The following is a 24,819-nucleotide window of genomic DNA, read 5'->3' as shown; positions in this document are numbered from 1 at the left end:
ACCTTGAGCTCATGACGAATAGGTAATACGTTCATGCTTGGGGTTGAATTTGGTAAGCCTTAAATCTATGTGATGATTGAAATTGTATGGTTGTGCTGGAAAATGAGTTAATGTGTAAAAAAATGCTTCGATTATCTTGTTGTGTAGAATATGAAATGTGGATGTATGAATTGGTACGAGATTGGACCGAAAGGTCCGAGGTATTATGGTATAGATTCGATATGGACGAGTACCTAGCCTCATTTGTTGTACATGTAGTAGTAACTTTATCAGTGGATTGACGAATGCTTATGACTTACTGAGTTGTAAACTCACTCGGTGTTTTCTTGTCACCCATTTTAGGTCTCTTGGACTCGATTGTTGCGTGCTCGGAACCGTCGTTGAAGTCATCACACCGCTGAAATCTTGTGGTATTGTTTTTTGTTGTTGAAGAACATTTGGCATGTATAGGCTATTATATTTTGTCGAATTGTGGGTTGTAAACTTTAAGCCATGTGAAAATGGCCTATGTGGTCGCCGAGTGGGATGCTAGAACCTATAGCCACGAGTCTTAGAAACTCAAATTTTGTTAAGGTGGCCATAATTTGTGTCATGTATGATGGATGATTAAGGCCAAGGAAAAATTCATGAAATTGGCATAGTCTACTGCAGTAACTGTTGCGGACAGCAGCAGTGAGATGAGATTGAAAAATCACTAAAAATAGTAGAAGTAGAATTAAATAGTGAGTAAATTATGGAACTGATCCTTGATGAATCTATTTTATATGGACGAAACGAAACGACCATATGAGCAGTATACTGGGAGATATTAAAGTTCTCGTGAGACAGGGCCAGAACGATTTCTGGGTCCCCTGTCGCGACTTTAAAAATTTACCATAAATTATCCAGAAAGAATTAGGAGTCATGCCTTATATGTACAGATTCCATTTTGAGTCTTGTTTCATTAGAAACAAACGGCACCAGTATTAAAGCCCTGTACAGAAACATATTCAAGTTGTAACGCGCGGAGGTCAGAGCAGTCGATCCCTGTAACATGGGTGACTTTAACTAATAAACTGTACCAATTGGCCTAACCAAAAATTCTAAAAATAAATCCATGGATGGGTATATGAGTCTAAATTCAGGGAAAATTTACGAAACCAGTTTCCGAGTTTTGGAACTCGAGATATGATTTTTAAGACGACGGTGACACAGTTTTCCAGCCTGTCCAGAAATGCCAAATTGGTCGGTACTTTAAGAGGATTTGTCTCGTTAACCCCTCGTGTCCGACACCAGCGTCGGTCACGAGTTAGGGGTGTTACAGTTACAAGGTATTTCCGATCAAACACAACATTTATCTAACATTTCACATCTCAATAAACATTCATTATTGCCTATCAATCAATCACATACACAATGTCCCTTAAATCGATCTACAAGACCATAGAACATGCTTAAAAGTGGTTAGAGACTAAATCAATAACATTTGCAAACTTTGAGAAACTCAGAAAATATTTGAACATTAAAGGGTTACATGCCAGTGTGAATAGGCCGTGTACCTCACAATGCCACCAGACGCGCCCATGTCACAGGCCGTGTGAAAACAGGGCATACATACTGACTTGCACCACACAGCCGAAGACACACCCGTCTGCCTTGGCCGAGGGAAAACTGGAGAGGTTACTGACTTGGGTCACACGGATAACCACACGCCCATTTGTCTAGCCCGTGTACTCTTCAAAATGGCCACACACACCCGTATGCTAAGCCATGTGCCATTTAGGGGGTATACTGACTTATATCACACGGCCAATCACACGCTCGTGTGTGAACTCGTGTGATAGACACAGCCAGTAGACAGGCCCGTGTGTCTTGGCCGTGCCAAAACTGTAGGGTATACTGACTTAATTCGTAGAGCTACCCTAAGGGACACATGGCCATGTAGTATGACCGTGTGTCACATACGGTTGAGACACACTCCCGTGTCTCTACCCGTGTAGACAAAAATAGGCCATTTATAAAGCTAATTTGCCACCCTTTCCACAATGACACATATCACTCAAAATAGTACCATTTCAATACATTTTTAGGCAACCAAAAACATGCCAAATCAATCATATATTGATAAGCCGTAATTTATACATATTGTTACCCCATGCTTGGCATATTTATGAATGATTTTTCCATGGTTTTAGTGAATTTGATGCTCCTAATCCTTTAATTTCATGTTTTACACTCAGAAGAACTTTGAATAGCAAAAAGAGCAAGAACCGGGCCAAAAACAGACAAATTAGGCTTAAAACAGTGTTTCACACGACCTAGGCACTTCTACACAGGTAGACCACACGCCAGTGTGTCATGGTCGTGTCGACTAGAAACCAACTCAGAATTACACATGGCTTGAGAAATTGCACACGGGCGTGCCGTGTCCCTATCTAGCCCAAGTCTAGTTCTACTCGGAAAAGGCATATTTTGGGTTGATTTGGGCATTCAAGAGTCTATATAAAGACCCTAGAAGAGGATTAGAGGGGGACAAAGAGTAGAAGGTAGAAAATATTCGAGAATAGCCATCGGAATCACCTCAGAGACAGGATTTACATCAAGACTAAAGATTTCCATTCAATTTCCTAGAAGTTCTTTCGGTTTCTTTATGTTTTGTTGTTTTCTAAACTTTGAGATGTTTTCCATTATTATTATGAACTAAATTCCCTAAATACCTAAGGGAGATGAAACCTAGGACGAATCTTATTACTCTTTGCTTTATATGATAAATACTTGTTCTTATTCTTAATTGTGAATTTTAATCCTTGCTTTAATATTCCAGGATATTAATTCAGGTCTTTGATGTGCTTACTCAGTGGAGGAAAAGTCTCTATTTAAGATTAGATCATTCATAATTAAGCAGAGTTGCATGCAATCTTAGAGATAGGATGACATAAATCTGTCGATCAGAGTCAAATCTAATAAGGGAATCCATAGATCGAGTTAATGCTACTATAGGGGTTTTAATTAGAAAGAGATTTCAATTAATCAACCTAGAGTTAGTTGTTTTTAGTCTCGAAAGGGATATTAACATAAATCAGGGATTTCTACGGAATGAGTCAAGTGAATAAATTGTCCAAGTCAAAGGTAATAAGTGAAGTCTAGGTGGATTCTTTCTTGGGTATTATCTTCTCCATTGGTTTTTCTAAAGTATTTTCCAACTTTCATCTCTGTCGTAATCTTAGAAAATTAGTTTATTTTAAAAACACCCTTTAATTCCGAGGCTAAATAATAAAAAGATAGTAATTACTAGTACTTTTTGTCCTCGTGGATACGATATTTTCGGTCTCACCATAACTATACTACTGTTCGATAGGTGAGCTTGCCTTAAGTCATTTTTTTAGTCAGTTTGGCGACCATCAAGTTTTTGGTACCGCTGCCGGGGACTAAGATATTAAGAACACTTAATTTTTATTACTTTAACCATTTTTTTTTTTGCAATTTAATTTTTTTCAATTTTGCTTAAATTACTAAATTTTCTTTTATTTACTTCTGGCAGGTTTTTATAGTTTATGACTAGAAGAAACCCGTAAAGACCTCTACCTTTTGATAGTGTGATCGAAAGCACAGTTCATAGAAATCGAAGAAAAATAAGGCGAAGCCTACGATACATAGAGAAAGGGCAAGAGGACAATATTCAAACGACAACCGAGGAGATGGCTGAAAATCAAAATAATCTGTTACCTCATGTGGCTGCTGCAAACCCAGTAAATCAGGATCCTGCTCCTCATACTATGTATGATTATGCTAAACCTACTTTTACAGGAACAGAATTGAGTATAGTTAGGCCTACTGTTGCTGCAAATAATTTTGAACTGAAACCTAACACAATTCAAATGATACAACAATTTGCTCAATTTGATGCTTTACAGGATGTGGATCCAAACACTCATTTAGCAATTTTTTTGGAATTCTACAACACTTTTAAGATCAATGGCATTTCTAAAAATGCCATTCACCTTTGGTTGTTCCCATTCTCATTGAGGAACAAAGCTAAACAATGGTCAAACTCATTACCACGAGGGTCAATCACTACTTAGGAACAAATGACCGAAAAAATTTTACTTAAATATTTTCCGCAGGCTAAAACGGCTAAATTAAGGAATCATATCTTTTCTTTTGTACAGATGGATTTAGAAACTCTTTATCATGCATGGGAGAGATACAAGTACATATTGAGAAGGTGCCCTCACCATGGGTTATCTCTATGGTTGCAGGTTCAGACTTTTTACAACGGTGTGAACCCCTCAACAAGGCAACTCTTCGACGCAGCCGCCGGTGGAACGTTAAACAATAAAACACCTAAAAAGGCTTATGAATTTATTGAAGAGATGTCACTGAATAACTATCAGTGGCAAGTCATGAGAACAAAGCCGATGAAAGCTGCTGGTGTTTTCAACTTCGACGCGGTTACCATGCTATCTAACCAGGTAGAACTTTTAAATAAAAAGATTAACAGTTTGTATGGTTCTACTCAGGTACATCTGATAAACTGAAATTTATACATATTTTTACCCATGCTTAACACATTTTGTGGATGATTTTTCCTTTGATTTGGTGAACTCAATGCTCGTAGTGCCTTAATTACATGTTTTATACATAGGAGAGCATAGGAGAGTAAAAGGAACGAGAAACGGGCCACAAACGGAGAAAATGGGCCAACGTATGAAATCAACACGGCCTGGACTTCCTCACATGGGCAGACCACACGGCTGTTTCTGTTTTGCAGAATCGAAGCATGACTCACACTGGTATACCACATGCCCGTGCCTATTTAACAGGCGTGACCATGGCCTGAAGTAATCGCACACGGGCGTGTCCCTGTCGAGCCCAAGTAGAGTCCTATTCGGAAAAGGCCACTTTTGAGGGCTCTTACGCATTCCAAAGCCTATAAAAACACCCTAGAAGAGGAGAAGAAGAGGAGGCAGAGGAGGAAGCAAGGAATTGCTCAAGGAAAGCCGATCGATCCATCTCAGAAGCCGGATTCACCATCAAGACTAAAGATCTCCCTTCAAACTCCCTCAGGAGTTTTGGGTTTTCTTATGTTTTGTTATTTTTATTATTTTGGGATGTTTTCTTTCATTAGTATGAAATAAAAACCATTAAATAACTAAAGGGAATGAAACCCAAGATGGATCTTGTTATTATTATCTGAATTGTATGATAAATATTTGACTTGTTCTTAGTTATGTGTTCTTAATTCTTGTTTTGATATTATAGGATATTGATTCAAGATAAGCTTTTATTCAGAGGAGGAATAAACCCTGTCTAAGAGTAAATTTGTCATAATTAAGCGGAGTTGGTTGCGTGCCTAGAGATAGGGTGACAAGATTTTGCTGGATTAGGGTGAAACCTAATGAGGGATCCATAGATCAAGTTAATGCAACCCTAGGGCGTTAATTAGAAAAAGATTTCAATTATTCAAACTACGGTTAGACGTTGTTAGTCTCGAGAGAGACAATAATATAACTTAGGGATCTCAACGGAACAAGTTGAATGAATAAATCATCCGATTCAGAGTCAAATAACAAGTGACGTCTAGGTGGATTTTTCCTTAGGTATCGTCTTAATCAATCGAGTTTTCCAAAAAGTATTTTCCCCAATTTTCTTTTCTGTGATTTCCTAGTTTAATTAATTAGTTAGCTAAACAGAACCCTTTTATTTTTTAGGCTAGATAATAAAAAGAAAGTTGATACTAGTACTTTTAGTTCCTTTGGGTTCGATAATCCGGTCTTGCTAAAGCTATACTACTGTTCATAGGTACACTTGCCTTCATTGTGATAATAGTTAGTTTCAAGAATGATTCATTATAAATATTTAAAACCAGTCATGAATATCACGTATCAACATCCAATGATGAGGTGCTATTCAAGTGGAGGAGGAGTACACAACACAGATTATCCATCCTTCAACCCTAGCACCAAGGAGGAACAAGTCCACTATATGGGTAATAATAATTCTAGACCTCAAAATAACCCGTATAGTAACACTTACAATGCAAGTTGGAGGAACCATCCCAATTTCCCTTGGGGTGGTCCAGGAAATCAAAGACCACAACATCCTCCATGTTTTCAAAAACCACCTTACCAGCGAGAAAAGAAGCCGAACCTTGAGGAGATGCTAACGAAATTTATCGCGGTATTCAAAACACGTTTCCAAAACACCGAGAAAGCTCTTAAAAATTAGCAAGCATCAATTCAAGGGCTTGAGAATCAAATAGGCCAATTGGAAAAGATGATTTCTGAACGACCACAAGGTAGCTTGCCGAGTAATACTGAAACTAACCCAATGGAGCAACTTAATGCAATTACTGTTCGAGATGAAGAAGGGTTAGTTGAACCTGAACCTGAACCAAGGCAAGGATTTGTGGTAAATAAAGGTAAGGATGAGGTGGACCACAGTGAGCAAAAATCGGTAAGTAGAGAATATAAACCTCGTGTGCCATACCCCAGTGCGGCAAGGAAAGACCACACAGACGAACAATTTGGTAAATTCCTTTAATTATTAAAGAAATTACATATTAACTTACCGTTTATTAAAGCTCTTTCGCAGATGCCAAACGCAGTTAAATTTTTAAAGGAGCTTTTAGCAAATAAGCGGAAGTTGGATGATGCGTCACATGTAGAGTTGAACATAGTTTGCTCAGCCATTCTACAGAATAGGCTACCTAACAAGTTGAAATATCTAGGGAGTTTTACGAACCCTTGTTTAATTGGTAGTTTGAATGTTAACAATGCTTTGGTTGATTTAAGGGTGAGCATTAACGTCATGCCCTATAAAATGTTTAAACAATTAGGTCTTGGGAAACCCAAACAAACTAGGATAAGCAGTCAATTGGTAGAGAGAAAAATTAGATTTCCTAGGGGTATTATTGAAGACGTGTTCGTAAAAATTGATAAATTCATATTTCCAATTGGTTTTGTTGTTCTAGACATGGAAGAGGATAGTGACATGCCTTTAATTTTTGGAAGACCCTTTTTAGTAACTACTAGAACTATCATAGATGTTGGCACAGGTGAATTGATACTTCGTGTGGTGATGACACGATTAAGCTTCAAGCTCGTGATTCTGAAAAAATATCAGTAATCGAGAGAATTGTTTAAGTTCTATTAACTTGAATAATACTGCAACTTGAACTCCTTTACAAGATTCCCCTAGGAAAAACTTGATGGAGCCTCATTCTAATCCATGCAACAAAAACAAAGCGACTCGTGAAGAACCAAGGCTTCAGATCAATGAACTAGATGAATGGCGAACACATGTCAAGGAGAAACCAAAAGCACACTACGAATCCAAGTGACACCATGGTGAGCATAGGGATGAAACAATGCAATTTAAGGTCGGGGACAAAGTTTTGTTAGATAAAAAATGACCCTTGATTTGATACTTTAGAGTACAATACAGATGGAGTGACTCCCTTCACGGTAATGAACATCTTCCCACATGGTATAGTCGAAGTAACACATACTAAATTCAAAATTTTTAAGGTGAATAGTACTCGACTCAGACCTTATTTTGATAAAATTGATAGCAGAAGTGAGGAGTTTCAACTCCTTAACCCACCGTAATCATGCGAATGAGAGGTAAGTCGAGCTTAGACTCTAAATAAGTGCTTCTCGAGAGGCAATCCGAGCATTAACACCACAAACTAGTTTATTTTAGCTATTTTTAGTGTTTTTGTGTAGGTACAGTGGCCCACACGGCCTGGACACATGGGCATGTCCATGGCTGTGTGGAAACAGGGCTAAAAATTCCTTATGTATCGAGCCACACAACCATGTCGTAGCTAATTTTTCAAATTTTAAATAAATCAGGGAGCCACATAGGCAAGGCACACGACCGTGTGTTCGGACACACGGGCGTGGGAGAAGCGAAGGACATAGCACACGACCGTGTGACGCGACCGTGTGCACTACACGACCTGGACACATGGACGTGTCCTTAGGCCGTGTGATGATTGGGTATTCAATTTTTGCAATAAACACGGGCTTGACGTGAGCCACACAGGCGTGTGACACGGCCTTGTGGCCCAACACGGGTCTCACACGGCCGTGCCCCTTTAAAAATCCCCTAAACCCAAAGTTTTATTTTCTTCTTTTTCTTCCCCACAATCCCCTAACCCTAACTGCCGAAACTTCCTTAGCCCCCTTCTCCGGCCACCTTCAGCCGCTGACCACACCAGCAGCACACTCCCCCATCTCTTCCCTCCATTTTTATTTTCTCTTCAAAACCCACGTCCCCACCGCGAACCACATGGCTTCATCACCCCCCACTCCCGTGTCCCGCCCTTGCCTTCCACCGTCGGCTGAGCAGCTCCATCCACCACCATTCCCACCCCCAACAATCGCTTGTGGTTTCCTCTTTTACCCTCAACAATTTCATTGTCTTTGATTTATTTATTTATTCGATTTTTTCTTAGTTGTTCTTCCATTTTAGCGTATTTTTCTTTACTTAGTTTTTACTATTATTTATTTATTCATTCTATTTGTTAGCATTATTATGACTATTTTTCTTACTATTACTTTATTCTAGTTCTCTTTTTGTTCTTGCTATTATTGTTTGATTATTGTTAGTATTAGCTTCCATCTGCTTTTTGTTTAATTTTGAGTTTTTAATATTTTTTTATATTATGTTATTCTAATCTTAGTTATAATTAGTGTTAGGGAATCTTCTTTTAGGACTATAGTGTTATTACTTAGATTTTATATTTGGCGATATTTAATTTTTGTTATTTTCAGGAACACCATGACAAACACACGAGGTAAGAAGATTGTCGTTCCTGCTTCTAAAAAAAGGAAGGGTCCTGGCGCAACCTCCTCGAGCGCCTCGACCGAAGCTCGCCACCCTCTACTTCGGTTCTCATCAGGCCCATAGGACAACTTGTTTTAGCTTCTTCGCATGCGTCCACTAGGAGTGGGCCGATGTATTGATTAGGCCGCTTTGGCCCAGGTCTAACTTGCTTACCTTGTTCACTTCCATCTGGATACTGCGCCATGGGATTGGCTCTTTGCAATCATCGAGCCCATCTATTCAGAGTTGACATTGGAGTTCTGCACTACCTTCCATTTACAGCACGTGATAAACACACATGACGAGGCTGGTACTATCATTTTTAGACTTGGTGGACTTGTCAGGCATATGAGTGTACTCGAGTTTGGAGCTGCCTTGGGCCTCTACACGGAGGAGTTCATGGCTTCAGAGAATTTTCTACATCTTTACCGTCACATACACTATTTGCCATCTTGTTGTTGGACTGACCTTACGGGGAGCACAGTTCCCTATGATGCAAGTTGCTCGAAGGCGACTTCTCTCCCTCCAGCACTACGCTATATCCATGCCATCTTGGCTCATACTTTGACTGGGAGGAGAGAGACCACCAGAGTAGTTAGCACCATCGACACATACTTCCTATGGAGCATGGCGACTGGCCATGTATTTGACTTAGCGTATTTTATCGCCCTCACCTTTTGCCACCAAACGGATCACCATAGGAGGGGCCCTATCTATCTTGGCCCTTACGTGACTTGCCTCGCTCGACACTTTAGCCTCTTCGACACTCTAGAGATCTCATCGACACTCACATTAGTCGACCAGATGTCTCCTCAAGGAATTTCTAGCATGATCCACATGAGGATGATAGAGCGACACCGTGAAGTCGACCCCCCTTAGTACAGATTCGTCCATTCTACTGACTAGGATGAGCCAGAGGACATTACTGATGATGTCCCTCCCCCTCACGAGGACCCACCCTCACCACCACCACCGCGTCACCAACCTCCTGTTGCCACTTCGACAAAATTGTCCGAGCGATTCACTCGCTTTGAACAACAGTGTTTTGAGCGATTCGACAGCATCGATGCCACTCTCTGACAGATTTGCCACCACCTCCATATCTCCTCTCCAGCGCCACCGGCTCACGACTTTGATGACGATGACCTTTGAGTCCCTTTTATTTTTATTTTTATTTTTTAATTTTATTTCCTTTATTTATTTTTGAAGACTTATATTTTATGTTTTAAAATCTGCTTATCTTTATGATTATTATCGAATTATCCCTTAATTCTCTTCCACAGTTGTGTTTATTTTCTTATTAGTACCTCAAAATCATGCCTTTTATTAGGCTTTATCTACAAGTCTCGCTCTCGCTACTCCAAGGATCTCCTCCAAATATTTAGGGCAGTTTCACTTCTCTCCCTTTCTTCTGATATTATACTTATATTCTTATTCTTTATCTTTGTACATTGAGAACAATGTACGTCTTAAGTGTGGGGAGGTTATTTATATGCTTATCAGAAATACCTGAATTTTTATCTTGTTCTGAAATAATTTTCTCATATCATTATTAGAGTAAATTTTGATTGATTTTATGATTTTTATTGATATATTTTGAATTAAATCATAGGTAACTGTGCATTGATTGTTTAAACTTTAAGACATTAAAGAATCGAGTATGATAAGTTGAAACTTTTGAGAATTAAAATTGCTAGGTTGTTTCCCTGAATTGAGGTATTATCTTAAAGTTTTGAATTTACAGGATTGACATCAAATACCCATAATTTTAGTGAGATTTTGAGCCTTTTAGAGCATATATCTTTCTTGCTCACTAATTTTATTTGTTATGAGTGTGTCAACATTGACATCAAATACCCATATTTGCTTAATGCTCATACGATGTAGTGTATGTGGCTTACTTGATAAGATGAACGGAATAAATAGAAAGTAGTAGAGGTATGAATAAAGGTCATAATATCATGATACGAATGAAAATGTCCTTGTCTTGATTGGACGTTGAATGTTGATGAATGTTAATGGTATACAATTTTTATGAGATAAAGGATTATAATGAAATGAACTTATCTATGTTAAATTGTTGGACTGAATTATATGATTGTAATGATATATACATGATGATGCACGAAATGAAAGTTGTGATTGTGATGCAAATATCTATGTTGTTTGGCCTTATATGATGTCATGATCATGAATTAAATTAATTAAATGAATGGATAAGTAAAGCTATCTAGAAAACATAGAATGTATGCATAAGTATATTGTCTAAATGGGACAATAGGAAAATTGGTGTAAGCCAACATGAATGAATGACATGATTTTGATGATGTTTCTATGATGATGGGAGTTGTGTCATATGTGTATGTATAAGAAAGTCGAGTCAGAGGTCCTACAACCCCTCCCCCTTACCAAAGTGGTACTTATAATGGAATTTCATGAGATTTGTATTGAATAAGTTTTTGGTTGAGAACCCAAAGAGTTCAGTGATAGAATAATTATAAGTATGATCAGAGATTGAAAATGAGTTGATAAGTAAAGTCAGAGCCAGTAAAGTATCGGATTGACGTAAAGATTATTAGAGTTATGCACTGTCCCAGTTGGAAAAGGAATTCTCCTTGGTAAACCGAATTACTCAGGTGCAAGGTCGAGAAAAGTGTAAATTGAAATTTAGTCAGAACTGGCCTTCTTTAGTGAATGGTTTAATATGAAATTTGTGACGACAGAACTAGTTGGGGAAATGATAATTGAAATATGAACTATTTGAGTGTGACAGCTATGACTGGACAGATTTAGCAGTCTCTTTTGAGATGTTCTATGTGTTTACCCGTTCTCAGAAATATTTCTATGGCTATTAATCTTCTAAAGAAATTCTTGTTATATGGGAATGTCTTTTAATCCTGGTGTTGGATGAAAGCATTGGTAGTCTGACTAGTTTATAATTTATATTGCTCTATTTCATCGGGTATTCTATTTCATTTCGTCTGATAAGAATTGATGAGAGAATACGTAAGATATTATGTTTCTGTTTCTTCTACTTGATGCTTCATCTGATATATATGTATGGGAAGATATATTGTTCTTGTTATATTTGTAACACCCCGAACCCGAGACCGTTTCCGGTGTCGGACACGAGGGGTTAACAAGTCAAAACCACTTATGGCACCGACCAATTTGACATTCCAAGGCAAGCTGGAAAACTGCGTCGCTGTCGCCTTAAAAAGCATATCTTGATTTTCACAACTCGGAAACTGATTCCGTAAATTTTACCTGAATTTAGACTCATATATCCATCCATGGATTTATTTCTAGAATTTTTTGTCGGGCCAATTGGTACAGTTTATTAGTTAAAGTTGCTCATAATACAGGGGTCGACTACACTGACCTTCGCACGTTACAACTTGAATATCTCTCTGTAAAGGGTTTCAATACTGATACCGTTTATTTTCAATGAAACTACACTCAAAAAGAAATCTGCACATATAAGGCATGACTTCTAATTCATTCTGGATAATTTATGGCAAATTTCCAAAGTTGCGACAGGGGACCCAGAAATCGTTCTGGCCCTGTCTCACGAGAACTATAATATCTCTCGGTATACTGATCATATGATCGTTTCGTTACTTTCATATGAAAATAGACTCATCAAGGTTCGATCACATAATTTATTCACTATTTAACATCATTTCTACAAATTTTGGTGATTTTTCACATCCACGTCACTGCAGCTGGCAGCCTCTGTTTTTAAGGTAGGCTTTACCTATATTGTAGTTCCCATGGACCAACTATAGTCTAGTCATACTTAGGTCCACATATGATCATATTTAACCATTCCAATGGCTGATCATGTGACCAACTCTCTCATTCCAAACCATAATCACATCATGAAACCAAATATAATTACAAACCACATATGGTCAAATTCCATACTCCACTATTGCAAACCATTTTCGCATGGCCGTACACATATACATCACAAGTACTTAAAAATAACCGAGGGTAGTCCTATACATGCCATATCCAAAACTCAACTAAAGGAGTACCAAAAAGGGCTTTGATAGTGTGGTTGACTTCAACTTCTATGATCCCGAATCCGATCGCTAACGAGCAAAATCTATAAACAGAGAAACAAAGAAACGGAGTAAGCAATTTATGCTTAGTAAGTTTCGAGCCATAATATACACACAACCAAAGCATAGCATTCAAGTAGCTAAACAATAATTCATATGCACAATTTCTCAAAGACATGCTTACTTCACAATCCCAACTCTTATATTCATACGCAATTAACGGCCTAGTTAATGCCGATAGCTCATTTATCATTAGGCGAATATTAAATGCGCATTTACTCATAGTGTGCAAAGCACACACAAAACATACCTTGTTGTTGGGAATTTCACAAGTGCAATAACTGAAAATTTTCCAGCAGCTTATAAATTTCAATTCAACTACCTTGAGTTTACCGGATATAGCTACTCGTTCAAAACACCTTGGGACATAGCCGGTTATGGTAACCCGCACAAATGCCTTGGGACTTAACCCGGATATCACAACTCGCACAATTGCCTTGGGCTTAGCCCGGTATCATAGCTCACACAATTGCCTTGGGCTTAGCCGGATATCATAGCTTCGCACAATTGCCTTGGGCTTAGCCCGGTTTCATAGCTCGCACAATTGCCTTGGGCTTAGCCCAGATATCACTCGAACATTCATACACATCTTTGTTTCATTTTCACAACAAAACTTTTATGCACAATTCACTTAACAAAAATATCATTTCGGCTCAATGGCCATATACAAGGGCAGAATTTCGATTGCTTATTACTTCATTCAATCGAATCAAAATCTAAGTTTCGATACTCGAAAACTTACCTCGGATGTTGTCGAATGATTCCGATGGCTATTCGACTACTTTTTCCTTCCCTTTATCGGATTTGGTCCCTCTTCGCTCTTGAGCCTAATTTAGCAATTAAATTGATTCAATCATTTGAGTATCAAAAAGAGGAACTCAAGGCACTTAGCCCACATATATTCACTAGACATTAAAGTCACATAAGTACGGAATTCATGAATCGACTCAACACACAAAGCCTTCAACATGCTTACTCATGGCCGAACAACACAACCTCTTAGGTACTCATTCATGGGCCGATTATGCATGTTGATGTTGAGGCCAATTACATGTTCAATACCACACATGCATGGCACACATTTTACTAGCTAATGCTTTACATATTGTAGCTCAATACACATCTATCATTTGCTTCATAATCAAAACACAATCACATGAAAATACATACTTTGAGGTAGTATATATGTCATTCCAACACATCATGTGCAAACATATATATATATATATAGGTGCATGGCGAATCTCAAGGGGTTCATACCCATCCAAACACAAATTTTACCAATCAAGTAACAAGCATAAATCATGCTCATGAATGCACCATGGCGAATACATCACAACCATACCCTTTTAACTTTGGTCATGGTTAAACAAAGAATTCAATGTCCTACTCAAGAATACTAAAAGAAATTTCAAGAGTAGTCAATCCATCATTACATGCATCATCAACAAGCTTCACATTTAGCATGCAATGGCTTTAACACAATATCAACCTTGGCCAAATACCATTTTCATGGCATAACAAGGATTTGAACCATGGCTAACATGCACATCAAGTTAGCAACCAAAACAAGCATGAACCTCATGACACAACCTCAAACATACCTTAATCTTGATGCAATTATAGCGAATCTCCTTCTAGTTCTCTTCTAAACCAAGCATGAAGCAAAAATCCTTCCTTTTTCCTTAGTATTTTCGGCCAAAGAAGAGAAAATGGATGAACAAAATTTTTTCTTTGCTTCTCTTTCACTCACGGCAAAAAGGGGGAAAGGATGAGCAAATTTTGATTTTTTGTTTCTCTTCCTACATGCTTAATTTTTTTATCATTTATCACATCATGCATTAACAAAACATGTCATAACATGTTTTCCTTGCCCATATTCCTTGTCATGGCGGCCACTATACCATCTTTGGGGAAATTTGACATGCAAATCCTTATTTTTGCATGCATGATCAACTAGTCATCACACATTTCCCCATCATACTTTTAAAGTTTACTACTAGGTCCTTTCTAGTGAAATTCACATTTATAATTCTAAATTGAAACATCAAAATGTCATACACAAATTAACACATATCATAGGCATCAAAATAAATTTTAAATTATTTTTATGCCTCGGTTTTGTGGTCCCGAAACCACATCCCGACTAGGGTTAATTTTGTGTCACAACTCTCCCCACTTAAGAAATTTTCGTCCCGAAAATCTTACGATAAATAGGTTTGGGTAACGCTCTTTCATAGAGCTCTCGGGTTCCCAAGTAGCTTCTACCATCCGTGTTTGAGCCATAACACTTTTACTAACGGAACCCTTTTGTTTCGCAACTCCTTCACTTCACGAGCTAGGATACGAATCGGTTTTCTTCATAACTCATATCGGATTGAATTTCAACCTCGATGGACTAATTACGTGCGATGGATCGGATCTATAGCGTCAAGCATCGAAACATGAAAGACATCGTGAATCTTTTCGAGTTCAGGGGCAAAATCAAACGATATGCAAGCCGGACCGACTTCGCTCGGATATCTCATATGGCCCAATGAACCTCGGGCTCAACTTGCCCTTACTACCGAATCTGAGTATCTTTTTCCAAGGCGAAACCTTGAGAAACACTTTATCTCCCGCCGATGCTCGATGTCTTTACGCTTCAGATCCGCGTCGACTTACGACGATCGGAGGCTATCTTGATTTTCACGGATCACTATCACTTTCATTCAGCATCTTTAATCAAGTCCACCCGAAAATTTTGCTTTCACCGAGCTCCGTCCAACACAATGGTGTACGGCATTTACGCCCGTACAAGGCCTCGTAAGGTGCCATCTTAATACTTGATTGAAAACTATTGTTGTAAGCGAATTCAATCAAAGGCAAATACCGTTCCATGAACCATCGAACTCGAGGATGCAACATCTTAACATATCCTCAAGTATCTCGAATCATCACTCGGATTGACCATCGGTTTGGGGGTGAAAGGCGGTCTTTGAAATGCAACCGTACCAGAGCCTCTCGCAACTTCTTCCAAAATCGCGAGGTAAATCTCGGATCTCTATCCGACCACGATGGAAATAGGCACCCGTGTAATCTCACAATCCGAGAAAGCGTACAATTCGGCTAGTTTGTCCATTGAAAAATCCGTGCGACGGGGACAAAGTGAGCCGACTTAGTCAATCTATCTACAACGACCCAAATCGCATCTTTCTTACTCACGACAATGGCGGTTCGGATACAAAGTCCATTGTGACTCGATCCCATTTCCACTCGGGTATCGTGATCGGTGAAGTAATCTCGAAGGCACTTGATGTTTCGCTTTCACTTGTTGACATATTAAACACCTCGAAACGGCGTCGGAGATGTCTCGTTTCATACCATGCCACCAAAACCGACGTTTCAAATCATTGTACATTTCCGTACTCCCCGGGTGGATTGCCATTCGGCTACAATGGGCTTCTTTCAGAATTATCGAAATATGTTCCGAATTCTTTGGAACACACAGATGATTTCTCAACCTCAGACAATCGTCATCATCGATTTGAAACTCCGATTCCTTGTTCGGAACACACTCAGCCTGTTTTGCAGCCAACTCATCGTCGACTCCCTGAGCTTCACGAATTTGATGTATCAATAATGGTTTGGCTTTTAATTCAGCTACTAACACATTGTCGAATCGAACGGACAAGTGCACGTTCATCACTCGTAAAGCTAATAATGATTTACGACTCAAGGCATCCGCAACCACATTCGCCTTTCCGGGTGATAGTCAAAGACCACTCATAATCCTTTAACATACTCGAGCCAACGTCTTTATCGCAGATTTAAGTCTCTTTGAGTCATCAAATATTTGAGACTTTTATGATCCGAATACACATGGCACTTCTCACCAAATAAGTAATGTCGCCATATCTTTAAGGCGAATACGATGGCGACCAATTTGAGACCATGGGTCGGATAATTTTTCTCATGTGGCTTTAATTGCCTCGACGATAGGCCACAACTCGACCTTCTTGCATCAATACGCAACCTAACCCAAGTAGGGAGGCGTCACTATAGATGACAAACTCTTTGCCGATTCGGGTTGCACTAGAATTGGGGCTTCATCAAATAAGTTTTCGATTGATCGAAACTTTTCGACATTTCTCCATCCATTCGAACTTAACATCCTTTTGGAGTAGCCGTCATTGGCGTGGCTATTGTTGAGAAACCTTTTACAAATCGTCGTTCTGTGTAGCGGATATTTGTTCTTTATCGTCGCTTTATTAAGGTGACGATAGTCGATGCACGACCTCATGGTTCCATCCTCCTTTTCACAAACAACACCGGCGCACCCAAGGCGAAAACTTCAGGCGAGCAAAACCTCTATCCACCAATTCTTGCAACCGAGCTTTCAACTCCTTTAATTCCGTTGGTGCCATACGATACGGAGCTATCGAATTGGAATGGTACCGGTACCAATTCGATGCCAAACTCTATTTCCCGAACAGTGGTAAACCCGCAATTCTTGTGGAAAACATCCGGTATTCACAAACCAGCAGCGCAGATTCGGGTTTCTTTTCTAACTCCTTGTCATCTAGAACATACGCAAGGTATGCTTCACACCCTTTCTTACGTATTTACGAGCCAACATTGCTGATATTACGGTGGCAATCCTTTAAGTCCGTAGACTCAACCCGAATTATCTCGTTATTCGTGCACCTCGGATCAATAGTCTTGCTTTTGCAAATTACAACCGTATCGTGCATGGTCAACCAATCCAAACCAAGAATAACGTCGAATTAGTCGAATGGCAAAAGCATCAAGTCCATGGGAAAAAAGAACCTCAAAATACTAGGGACTTTTCTTACACACTTTGTTGACGAGCACGTAATGACCCAAGGGTTTGACACCGAATTACAAACTCGATGAGACTCAATGGGCAAAGTCTTCTTGGATGCTAAGGTTTCGCATATATAAGAATGAGTAGAACCGGGGTCAATCAAAGCAATCACATTAGTATCGAAAAGAGTGAGGATACCGGTAATAACATCCGGTGAGGCAAAGCATCCTCGCGTCTTGGCGTATGGCATAAGTCCTAGCAGAGCACGAGCCTCGGATCGATGGTGGCATCTCTAGATCCTCTCGACCGCCACTAGCATTGCCGTGTTTCTAGACGGCCTACCTCGAGTTGTGGTAGCACCGGGTTCCCACTTTGATTTACGTTTTGTTCAGATAAACTCGGGCAATCCTTAATGAAATGATCGGTGATCCGCACTTGTAATGAGGAGCGGTCACGGAATCTACCACTCCTAGAATGCCACTTGCCACAATATTGGCACTCCGATTACATCTCGACGATCATTGCCAACACCGGCGATCGAAGTGACTCGCGTGCCCATAGGGGGTCGATCATGATCTCGTCTAGAAAAGCCCGAAATGTCTCTAGACCGCCTAAGCCATCTCTAAATTTCTTTGATGATGTGGGAAGGGCTTCCCCAAGACCTCTTCTGAAACTCCTACTTGACTTTTCTTTTCTCCATCTTGAGCTCCTCGGCTTTGCGCTTCGCTCGACAAGAGCCACAAACTCTCGGATTTCCAAAATGCCAACATACGACTTATATCATCGTTCAGTCCATCTTGAGCGTTTACATCACACTTCGAAGAAATGCATTCGCTGCATACCAGCTAAGCCTCACAAATTTTCGTTCAGTAGTCGATGGCGACATGGAACCTTGCTTAAGATCAAGGAATTCCTTTCGTTTTTGGTCCATAAATCTCTGACTGATATACTTCTTTCGGAATTCAGTTTGGAAGAACTCCCAAGTTACTTGCTCTCTAGACACCACAGAAGTCAGAGTACTCCACCAATAGTAGGCGGAATTGCGTAGCAAGGAGATAGTACACTTTAAGCATTCATCGGGTGTACATGATAACTCATCGAGCACCCGGATAGTGTTGTCCAACCAAAATTCAGCTTGCTCGGCATCGTCGCTATCCGTAGCTTTAAATTCAGTAGCCCCATGTTTTTGAATTCTGTCGACTGGGGCTTACTTGACCTTACTTGGTCAGTTACCGGAGGTATTGTAGGTGCGGGGGTTGCATTAGTCGGGAATGGAGGTTGTGGAGCAGTAGTGTTAGTTCGAATGTATTGGTTAAACCAATCATTCATCACACTATAAAAGGCTTGCTTAGCCTCATCATTCGGATTCTGGCAATAGGTTGAGAGTCCGCCGGTCTTTGTCCCTTGCGCGAGCAGGCGCCGACTCTCTACATCATCAGCTATTGCTCGGTTGGGATCGGGATCCATTGCTATAAACAAACACAAATTCAGATTGTCAGAAATCACCACACTATCAATTTATCACTTAATGGCATGTATAGCTAGACCCCAAACATATCACGGTAGTCCTAGGATCGACTAAATCGTAGCTCTGGTACCAATAAAATTGTAACACCCCGAACCCGAGACCGTTGCCGGTGTCGGACACGAGGGGTTAACAAGCCAAAACCACTTATGGCACCGACCAATTTGACATTCCCAGGCAAGCTGGAAAACTGCGTCGCTGTCGCCTTAAAAAGCATATCTCGAGTTTCACAACTCGGAAACTGATTCCGTAAATTTTACCTGAATTTAGACTCATATATCCATCCATGGATTTATTTCTAGAATTTTTGGTCGGGCCAATTGGTACAGTTTATTAGTTAAAGTCGCTCATGTTACAGGGGTCGACTACACTGACCTTCACGTGTTACAACTTGAATATCTCTCTGTACAGGGTTTCAATACTGATACCATTTATTTCCAATGAAACTAGACTCAAAAAGGAATCTGCACATATAAGCCATGACTTCTAATTCATTCTGGATAATTTATGGCAAATTTTCAAAGTCGCGACAGGGGACCCAGAAATCGTTCTGGCCCTGTCTCATGAGAACTTTAATATCTCTCGGTATACTGATCATATGATCGTTTCGTTACTTTCATATGAAAATAGACTCGTCAAGGTTCGATCACATAATTTATTCACTATTTAACACCATTCCTACAAATTTTGGTGATTTTTCACATCCACATCACTGCAGCTGGCAGCCTCTGTTTTTAAGGTAGGCTTTACCTATATTGTAGTTCCCATGGACCAACTATGGTCTAGTCATACTTAGGTCCACATATGATCATATTTAACCATTCCAATGGCTGATCATGTGACCAACTCTCTCATTCCAAACCAAAATCACATCATGAAACCAAATATAATTACAAACCACATATGGTCAAATTCCATACTCCACTATTACGAACCATTTTCGCATGGCGGTACACATATACATCACAAGTACTTAAAAATAACCGAGGTAGTCCTATACATGCCATATCCAAAACTCAACTAAAGGAGTACCAAAAGGGCTTTGATAGTGTGGTTGACTTCAACTTCTATGATCCCGAATCCGATCGCTAACGAGCAAAATCTATAAACAGAGAAACAAAGAAACGGAGTAAGCAATTTATGCTTAGTAAGTTTGAGCCATAATATACACACAACCAAAGCATAGCATTCAAGTAGCTAAACAATAATTCATATGCACAATTTCTCAAAGACATGCTTACTTCACAATCCCAACTCTTATATTCATACGCAATTAACGGCCTAGTTAATGCCGATAGCTCATTTATCATTAGAGCGAATATTAAATGCGCATTTACTCATAGTGTGCAAAGCACACACAAAACATACCTTGTTGTTGGGAATTTCACAAGTGCAATAACTGAAAATTTTCCAGCAGCTTATAAATTTCAATTCACATACCTTCGGAGTTTATCCGGATATAGCTACTCGTTCAAAACACCTTGGGACATAGCCCGTTATGGTAACCCGCACAAATGCCTTGGGACTTAACCGGATATCACAACTCGCACAATTGCCTTGGGCTTAGCCCGTATCGTAGCTCACACAATTGCCTTGGGCTTAGCCCGATATCATAGCTTCGCACAATTGCCTTGGGCTTAGCCCGAATATCATAGCTTCGCACAATTGCCTTGAGCTTAGCCAGATATCACTCGAACATTCATACACATCTTTGTTTCATTTTCACAACAAAACTTTTATGCACAGTTCACGTAACAAAAATATTATTTCGGCTCAATGGCCATATACAAGGGCAGAATTTCGATTGCTTATTACTTCATTCAATCGAATCAAAATCTAAGTTTCGATACTCGAAAACTTACCTCGGATGTTGTCGAATGATTCCGATGGCTATTCGACTACTTTTTCCTTCCCTTTTTCGGATTTGGTCCCTCTTTGCTCTTGAGCTTAATTTAGCAATTAAATTGATTCAATCATTTGAGTATCAAAAAGAGGAACTCAAGGCACTTAGCCCACATATATTCACTAGACATTAAAGTCACATAAGTACGGAATTCATGAATCGACTCAACACACAAAGCCTTCAACATGCTTACTCATGGCGAACAACACAACCTCTTAGGTACTCATTCATGGGCCGATTATGCATGTTGATGTTGAGGCCAATTACATGTTTAATACCACACATGCATGGCACACATTTTACTAGCTAATGCTTTACATATTGTAGCTCAATACACATCTATCATTTGCTTCATAATCAAAACACAATCACATGAAAATACATACTTTGAGGTAGTATATATGTCATTCCAACACATCATGTGCAAACATATATATATATATAGGTGCATGGCGAATCTCAAGGGGTTCATACCCATCCAAACACAAATTTTACCAATCAAGTAACAAGCATAAATCATGCTCATGAATGCACCATGGCGAATACATCACAACCATACCCTTTTAACTTTGGTCATGGTTAAACAAAGAATTCAATGTCCTACTCAAGAATACTAAAAAGAAATTTCAAGAGTAGTCAATCCATCATTACATGCATCATCAACAAGCTTCACATTTAGCATGCAATGGCTTTAACACAATATCAACCTTGGCCAAATACCATTTTCATGGCATAACAAGGATTTGAACCATGGCTAACATGCACATCAAGTTAGCAACCAAAACAAGCATGAACCTCATGACACAACCTCAAACATACCTTAATCTTGATGCAATTATAGCCGAATCTCCTTCTAGTTCTCTTCTAAACCAAGCATGAAGCAAAAATCCTTCCTTTTTCCTTAGTATTTTTCGCCAAAGAAGAGAAAAATGGATGAACAAAATTTTTTTCTTTGCTTCTCTTTCACTCACGGCAAAAAAGGGGGGGAAAGGATGAGCAAATTTTTGATTTCTTTTGTTTCTCTTCCTACATGCTTAATTTTTTTTATCATTTATCACATCATGCATTAACAAAACATGTCATAACATGTTTTCCTTGCCCATATTCCCTTGTCATGGCCGGCCACTATACCATCTTTGGGGAAATTTGACATGCAAATCCCTTATTTTTGCATGCATGATCAACTAGTCATCACACATTTCCCCATCATACTTTCAAAGTTTACTACTAGGTCCTTTCTAGTGAAATTCACATTTATAATTCTAAATTGAAACATCAAAATGTCATACACAAATTAACACATATCATAGGCATCAAAATAAATTTTTAAATTATTTTTATGCCTCGGTTTTGTGGTCCCGAAACCACATCCCGACTAGGGTCAATTTTGGGCTGTCACAATATTTGATTCCAGTGGGATTAAATGATGTTTTCTTTTGGACTTTCTTTCTTTGAAGAATTATCGGAGTATTCTGTATTTTCTCTATGAGTTTGGTTTTCGATTCTCCGGCATAGTATCATATCTTGGGTTTCTTTATCCTGGATCTCTTTATTCTGAAATTCTTTATTCTGGATTTCTCTATCTTGGATTTCTTTATTCGGTTTCCTTGTTATCTTTGTTCCATAATTTTTCAATTATGACTCGTGTTCGAAGTGCATTCTTCAGCTCGTGATAATCATGTCAAATATGACTATACTTCTAATTTGATCTTGGTAATGTGGTGATTTTAGTATTGGGGTTTTTTCTAATTTCTGTGTAAGGATTTGACATCAGTAAAGGCATAAGTGATAAAAGCGCAAGTTTCAGTCGGTATGGTGAATTATCTATTTGAAAGATTTCATGTGACAATTATTTCAGGATTATTTTTCCCAAGTCTGATAATAGAATTTCATTTTGTACGAATGAAAGAGTAAATAGTCTGAACGAGAAGTGTATATTTATTAGAAAGAGTTTGATATTAGTTAAAGTCACTACGAATGATAAGGTTTTTGTCTTGTGAAAGCTGAAAAGTTTATTACATGTTGTGAGTTCGGATAGATGAAAATATTGGTAACAAAGCGTCCCGAACTAGACTAGTCTACATTGAGTAAAGACTTCGACTTTCAATAATGTCTTGTTGTATAAATTGTGATGTGTTTCAAGACGGTGAGGTAATGTGATAGTTTAGAGCATTCGATGTTACATAAAATCGAGTTGTTAAAGGGTTAAAGCCGAGCATTGGGATCTATCAAAATTATCCTTGTCAGTGTTGATATTGGGGTGGAAATGAGAAGGATTATTCTTGAGGCCATATCAGAAGTACTTCCCTGGCGTAAAGAGGAAAATGTGATGTATCCTATTGTTAAATGTTTGGCGAGATCTATAAATCATATATGTATTGAATGAATTCCTACTCATCGATTCATGGAATTTCGGTCTCTTTGATTGTTGGATTTCTTGAAATTCGGTCTCCATTAATCAAGTTAAGATCCGGGTTTTATGTCATGATATCATGGGAAACTGAAAAGGGTTGAAAATTTAAGAACAGTTGAGAGTTGAGGCGTAAGCTTTCAAATCACATGAGAAATTAAAGAGATGTATTGGAGGTGCAGTCTAAGTGAAAGTTCTTGACCTTGAATATGAGATTAAAAGTGAAGACCACTTTTCTGGTAAGATTTTCGGGGACAAAAATCCCTAAAGGGGGGGAGAGTTGTAATATCCTGATTTTGGGCCTAGTCGGAATAGTGGTTTCATGACCACAAAATCCGAGATAGAAATAATTATTTTATGATTATTTTGAGGTCTATGATATGATTCCATGATTGTGTGAAAATTTCGTGAAGAAATTTTATGCATAAAGTGCTTCAATTGAAATTAGGGACTAAATCAAATAATTTGCAAAACTTGCATTCTAGAAGTTTCTAGTATGAAATTGTTTTGAAATATTAATTAGGAGGTCTTAAATAGCAATTTTACCAATTTCTAAGTCTATGGACAAAAATTGGACGTGGATGGAATTTTTGGAAAGTTTAGTAGTAAGAGCATTTTGGTCATTTAGGGGTAAAATGAATTAAAATACAAAATTAAAAGCCAATTTTGCTCATCTTCAACCCCATGGCCGAATATAGCAAGGAGAAACCATGGCTAGGGTTTTCAAGCTTCCAAGCTCGATTGTAAGTCCGTTCTAGCCTCGTTTTAATGATTTTTACGTTTTGGAGTCCGGTAGCTCGATTTAGCTTATGCTAGCAATAATTTAACCTAGGGTTTATATTTGGAAAAATACCCATAGGTGAAATTTGTGTATTTTGGTGTTTTATAATAGAATATGAGGTTTTAAATTATGTTAGACAACTTGTGCTACTCAGTTTTAAGTGAAAACGAGCAAAAGGGCTTAATAGGTAAAAATACCTAATAGTCATAAGTACATGTTAGAGTGAGAATTTGATATTGCCATAGAAGGGAAAAATGATCAGCATGTCATAAAACATAAGCAAATAGGCTGAAGTTTAATTTACGAGCTTTGGGGAAAAAGTGTAAATATGCAAAAGTTAGGGGCAAAATTGTAATTTTTCCAAAATACGATTTTGGGTCAATTTGAATAATGTGAGCCCTAATTAGACTATATTTTAAATGATATAGCAAGGAAAACTAAAATTCAGGCTAAAA

At 38.7% G+C, this 24,819-nt stretch overlaps 1 non-coding gene across 1 annotated transcript; it reads right to left on the bottom strand.

Annotated features, from left to right (window-relative positions):
* Nucleotides 1–4,115: 4,115 nt before the first annotated feature.
* LOC128289909 (small nucleolar RNA R71) lies at nucleotides 4,116–4,222 on the bottom strand. The gene has a single exon (XR_008279550.1). It is a non-coding gene; the product is annotated as a small nucleolar RNA R71 (small nucleolar RNA).
* Nucleotides 4,223–24,819: the final 20,597 nt, after the last annotated feature.

Source organism: Gossypium arboreum, chromosome 2 (genome assembly GCF_025698485.1).
Source record: "Gossypium arboreum isolate Shixiya-1 chromosome 2, ASM2569848v2, whole genome shotgun sequence".
Lineage (NCBI taxonomy): Eukaryota > Viridiplantae > Streptophyta > Magnoliopsida > Malvales > Malvaceae > Gossypium > Gossypium arboreum.
Note: the sequence above shows the minus strand (reverse complement) of the source record. Positions and strands in the feature narration are given on the sequence as shown.